At 38.5% G+C, this 6,453-nt stretch overlaps 1 long non-coding RNA gene across 2 annotated transcripts; it reads left to right on the forward strand.

The window, feature by feature from the left end:
* Positions 1-2,941: 2,941 nt before the first annotated feature.
* On the forward strand, positions 2,942-4,176 carry LOC143363498 (uncharacterized). Of its 2 annotated transcripts, none has more exons than XR_013083833.1 (3): positions 2,942-3,133; positions 3,486-3,611; positions 4,089-4,176. It is a non-coding gene; the product is annotated as an uncharacterized LOC143363498 (long non-coding RNA). The 2 variants fall into 2 exon arrangements; XR_013083832.1 differs by having other exon boundaries at positions 2,942-3,129.
* Positions 4,177-6,453: the final 2,277 nt, after the last annotated feature.

Here is a 6,453-nt window from a genome sequence, read left to right on the forward strand (position 1 = left end):
TAGACGGAACTGTTTGGCAAGAAGTAAAAGAAGGGTCTAATCCTGGAAGAGCACCTATTCATAATATGTTTAGGGGAACATCAGGCCCAACAGGGTATAGTAAACGAAATATTATGCGGTGAAAACGAATAAAATATACATTATATACTCCTAAATAAAAGAAACTATATTTTTATACTGTCAAATTGGCTATTATCTTCATTCTATATTAAAAAATATAAGTTGTGCTACAGACCGGTCATTTGACCGGTCGCGGTAGAAATAGGTATACGCGAAGTTTCGGTAGGAATAGTGTTAATGCGAATAGTATTTTTAATACGAATAAGTTGTAGAGCTTATCCAGATGAAAATGAGTCCAAACACGACATCATTTGGATTATCTTCAACAAGATTTTAATTTTTATCGTAACATTACGTATCAATAAAATTGTTCGATTACACTCGAGTTTGGACTCATTTTCATCAGGAAAAGCCCCTCAATTCACTCGCCGCAATTTTATGGAGGTATATTGAAAAATCTAAAAGTTTGAACTTTCATTCGTGCGCGATTCTCCATCTGCTTACATTGTATACCGTTTGTCAGTCGCTGGGTCTTTGAAGATCGGCGTTCGTCGGACCTCGTCGCCGCTTATTCGAGCTGGCAAAAGTTATTCGAAGATTTATCCGAAGCCTTTGAATAAAAGATACAGATAAAAGATGAAAATTTATTCCAAGTTCGAATAAATCCGCTTCGAATAAAAAAAATTCTCTCTATTCGTCCGATAAATTCTCGTCTAATAAAATTATTTATTCGACAGAGATACTTTTTTTATTCGAACTTTCGAATAACGAATAAAGATAAAATATCTTTGATTCGAATCCTTATTTAAATAATTTGTTATCTAAATAGTGCCCAACTCTGTCTGGAATGCAGTGCAAGGGACACTCTTGTCCGTGTCGGTTTGCACTATCGACTCTGACGTTAACAGAACCGAAGAAATAAAAAGAAATACGCGGATACTACGACCGCTGCTGCTCTGGTGGACTACGACTCTACGGTTGCTCGGAGGAATACTTGTTTATTTGAGGCTAGTTGGTTGACTGGTCTTGTCGTCTCTTCACTCCTTGCAGCTAATCTCGGTGTGGGTGGGGTCTAAGAATCTCTGTCTTCTAATTTGTTCGTGATTGGTCAATCATTGTCATTGATCTTCGTTGGCGCCTACCATTGCCAAAGGGAGGGTAACCTTGTGCCGAGGTGGACGCGCGGTACCCTCACTCGATGGGTCCGGAAAGGCGTTATAAACCTGCGCCCGGTAAAGTGTTGTAAATTTTGTCCCGGGCCGCTACCATAAATGCTAGTGCATTACAAACATGATAAACTGGAGGTAGGCCGAAGTCTGCCACCCAGATGTTTGGTTATATTGAAATATTTGTTTTGTCTTGTGACGGAACAATACCAAAGTAAAATTTAAACTGAAAAAATTAAAAAGAATCGGGTTTAATGGTATATACTGAAATATATTTTGTATTTTTAAATCATTCTTTTTGTTTTTTAAATTTAATTACCCTTAAAAAATGTTCAAAACTAGTTATTATAAATATTGTTGTTCAATCTTTTATCAATCCCAAATAATTAAATTTATTAGAATATATATGCTGCGAATGAAAAGCAATATCAGAAGTACATTGAATAAGTAGCTATTAAATAGTCAAATGAAATTAATGATATCAACGTCGTATTTTATTTAATTAAATTTAAACTACATTCTTACTTTTGGCTAATATTGAACTAATTTAATTTTTTATAATTATGTTATTACACTGTTGTAGTTGTAATTGCACAGGGAAGACGACTGATGTAGTAGAAAGAACAAGAAAAAAGTGTTTAACGAAAAAAAAATCGTTCCATGCGGGATTCGATCCGGGACCAAAATATTCTCAGCCGGAGACGTTACGTTATTATTATTATTACATTACGTCTCCTTCGATGCACTCGCGTGTCAGCCGTAATGGAATTAAGAGGAAACAACATTCTTTTGTTTCATTCATCATATGAATCCTCGACATGAGATTTAAAATTATATCAGCAACAGCGCCATTGTAGAATATCGGTTCCACAATATTAGTTCTGGATGATACGGTAGGATGTGACACGGAATAGTACGGGGGCTCTAGAGCCCCCCGAGCGTGAGACAGAATAATACATTGGGTGATTGGTCTACTCCTATACCTCGTCTGTGGTATGGTATTACCTACAGATGTGTAGCTGACTGATGAATACGAGATGGAAACACCGGCGTGTTGGATAACGAATAAGAAAGGAACTGAAAAGGGAATCTTTCAATTTTATTAAATGTTGGATATTTATAGGGAGGAGGGTCCTAAGTGGACATGTTTTTTTTTACCCGGAGTATGGAACGATCAGGTGTCAGACGTTATAACAGAATAAAAATTGTAATTGTTACATTACATTTATTTCAGTATCACTGTCAAAAAGTCTACGTGCATTTGCATAAGAGTATGATCCTAATAATGATAATGTATGATTAGATTAGGTCCGGATACGATGTTTTGCGAATGTTATAACTTAAAAATACTTTACCACTATTATTCATGCACACACCTCGGTCTCTCTTTTTTTATTATGAAATAAATGTTTACAACAGAGTCAATAAATTCATGTGTGAAGCTAAATTAAACCAAAAATGAAATGATTCAAAATTTCAAAGGTCTAAAAAGAACTACGATTCATAAGTGTCTATATATAGACTAGAGTTTTATTTGATCCTTGCTTTGTCATTGGGCGATACAACCACATACATTGCAACGCGCGCGCCAGTCTTTGACTGCTCTGTCCTCGTTACAGCATTCGAACGCGCCTCCGGAAATTATTCGAAGTCAAATAAACCGCCGAAAAAGACAGATGAAAATGGACATGTGGCAGCCTGGGCATCGCGCAGCGGCAAGCACGCCGACGAACCGCCAACATACATTGTATACGCGGCGGCGCGGCGACGGTCCACGGGAAGCTGCAGAGAAAGAAGCGAAGATCGGTTCCGAAGGCGGTCGAAGGAATGCCATCGAACATTCGCTCGCAAGCGTCGGCCAGTATTCACTTCAGAGCAGCCATTCGTGTCAGTGCCGTGTGTTGTAAGTACGTATTATGGCGATTAGGTTTGGAGTATACATTTTGATAAGTTTTCCCGAAAACAGGCCATTTGTCCGCACAGTACGGCGGTCTCTTTATTTTCCGAGATATTTGCAAAAACTGTCTATTTTGATGTAAACTTCTGCCTATTTTGAATGACCGAATTTGTTCTTTAGGGCGCGGGAGGGTTCTTTGGTTAAAATGTACAAGGAGATTTTTATTATCCACCCTATGAAATTATCGAGTCGATGTTCTCCCATTTTGCAATCAAATTCACAGAAGTTATTTATTCATGATCACTATAAGTTGTTTCTATATATGTATTCATTGAGTGATACATGTTATTATTTATTTCCAGTGTTTTCAAATGGGTGAGGTTGGCCAACGGATGCAATGCTGGTTCGGTCTTTACCTCACGCACTGGTTCCTCGGTCACCCCAGGGTCTCATGTTTCCTTTTCAACGGTTAAGAAGTAATTTTGCAGGTATTTCCTCATTATTTCTTTATCAATGTTTTAATTTGAATAGATTTTGTTTTCTTGAATTTGGAATTTATAGGATACGGGTCTTAGGGATTGCTATTCCCTTATAACTTCTGCGAAATATATTCTTTAGGTTCCATGAGTTTTAGCGCCTTATATATATATACATTAATATATGAAGGGAGGTATGAAATTATCGAGTCGAAGTGGTCAATGTTTTTTCACTTTGCAATCATATTCACAGAAGTTATTTATACATGATCACTATAAGTTGTTTCTATATATCTATTCATTGAGTTTATAAACGTTGAATGAAGTGCACAAGTGGATGTATTTCAGGTAGAGACAATTTCTAATCGCACCGCAAACGATCCCTTCATTTATTCTCAGGTTGTCCCTATAATTTATTTTCCTTACCGCGTGTAGTAGCTTAAAAACTTTACCTTCTGCCGTTGAATACATGTTATTATTTATTTTCAGTGTTTTCAAGTGTGAGGCCGGCCATTGGATGCAATGTGGGTTCGCTGTTCACCTCACTGACTGGTTCCTCGGTCACCCCAGGGCCTCGTGTTTTGTTTTCAACAGTTAAGAAGAAATTTCACAGGTATTTTCTCATTATTTCTTTATTAATGTTTTAATTTGAATAGATCTTGTTACCTTGAATTTGGAATTTATAGGATATGGGTCTTAGGGATTGCTATTCCCTTGTAACTTCTGCGAAATATATTCTTTACGTTCCTTGAGTTTTCTCGCTTTATATACATACACTAACCAGCAAAACTGAGTCTACACTATTTGAGCCAACATAACTTTTTAAAAATCTGATCAAATGACTTGAATTTTATTGAGAAGTTGGAAGGTTTAGTTTGTTAGACGAGGTGTAAAAAATTTTTGAAAAAAGTTTGAATTGGTCGGAATCGCAAAAGAAATAGTAACAGTTGGTTTTTTTAGCTTTTTTATCTGAGCCTGTATTGAAAATTTAAAAAATGTGTTTGATTCGCTTGAGTAAATTACATCCATGCTGAAAATTTCACCGATATTGGTTAATTCGTTTACGAGTTATAAACGCTTAAAAGTGGAAAAATTGCCGTTTTTCATGATTTTCGACTTAAAACCACACTTTTAATCGTTTATAACTCGTAATCGAATTAACCAATATCTGTGAAATTTTAAGCGTAGATATAATTTATTCGAGCAAATCAAATACATTCCTTAAATTTTCAATACAGGCTCTGATAAAAAAGCTGAAAAAACCAACTTTTACTATTTCTTTTGCGATTCCGACCAATTAAAATTTTTTTCAAAAATTTTGTACACCTCGTCTAATATATATATCAATTATTGATTCCCCTCGGGGTTACAATTTTAATTACATCTCCCTCTTACCCCAATCTTAACCTTAAACTTATCCTAACTTACCCTAACTTAATTAAACGTGTCCTAAAAACACGCCATAGAGAGAGAGAACGATCTTTCACTAATATCCGCCGCGTTATTATTTTTCCCTGTCCCACACATACATGCTTCTCTGCTCTCTCCCCTCCCTGCACCTCACCCATCCTTCCCATGCCTCCTGGACCTCCTCTTTCGGCTGCTCTCTCTTTCACTCCATTCCTATGCATTCTCTCCATTTACTTCATCTCCCATATCTCTCCATTCCTGCTCTTCCTCCATTCATCCACCTTCCTCATCCATTCCTCTCCTCCTTCATCCCCTAATACTTCCCCACCATCCCCTGCCAACCACTCCCCTCAACCCTCCCTTACACATTTCCCACACATGTTCCCACGTTTCCTCCTCTCACCCACAGACCTTACATACTTTCTTCTCCTCCTCCAACCAATACTTTCCACCTCTCATCTCGTTTCCCAACCTGTACCTGGCCACCCTTTGCCACCTGCTCTCTCCCCAGCCTTTCTTCAGATACCCCGGTATCCGCTCTCCCTTCACCCTCCCGTACCACATGTTGTACCTTGCGCTTCCTATCTTTTCCCATCTCTCCCCTGTTGCTTCTTCTTTTCCCCTTTCACTATCTCCTCACTCACTGCCTCTATCCTCTCCTCCATCATCTCCTCCGCCTCCTCCGCTGTCCAGCCCCTCTCTTCCCAAAAACGCCGTCACTCCTTCACCCACCCTACTACCTCCCCTCCCCTTCTGCCCCTTCCTCTTCCCTGCTCCCAGCACAACCTAGCTAGCTCCCCCCCTTTTTCCACCCTCAACTTCTTCTGGTACCCCCATGCCCTCAACCCCGCCCTCCCTCTCAACAACTCCCTCTGCAGCTGTGACCGCACCATATACCGCGGTGCGTACCTCTCTACTCCTAGGACCCACCTCAGAAACCTCTCCTGCAACCTTTCCACCTCTTCCCATTCCTTCCTACACCTCGTCTAATAAACTAATCCTTCTAACTTCTCAATAAAATTCAAGTCATTTGATCTAATTTTTAAAAAGTTATGTTGCTTCAAATAGTGTAGACTCAGTTTTGCTGGTTATTGTACATTAATATATACATTAATAACCAAATTACGAGAAGTGCCCGAAGACAGACCATTTGTCCGCACTGTACGGAGGTCTCTTTATTTTCTGAGATATTTGCAAAAAACTGTCAGAGTCTCCATTGCGAATTCTGCCTATTTTCAATGACCGAATTTGTTCTTTAGGATGGAGGAGAGTTCTTTCATTAAAATCTATGTTATGTCGTGCAGTTTCTCGCAATTGTAGGAGAGGTTCTGCGTGTTATTTTGTCGAATTAATGACCCGACACCTTCCTTTGCAATAACAACTTTGGTTTATTAGAACAATGACTATATACAGTTTACATTCGGACTGGTGATTATTCGGTTTC

This window comes from Halictus rubicundus, unplaced genomic scaffold, assembly GCF_050948215.1.
Source record: "Halictus rubicundus isolate RS-2024b unplaced genomic scaffold, iyHalRubi1_principal scaffold0052, whole genome shotgun sequence".
Lineage (NCBI taxonomy): Eukaryota > Metazoa > Arthropoda > Insecta > Hymenoptera > Halictidae > Halictus > Halictus rubicundus.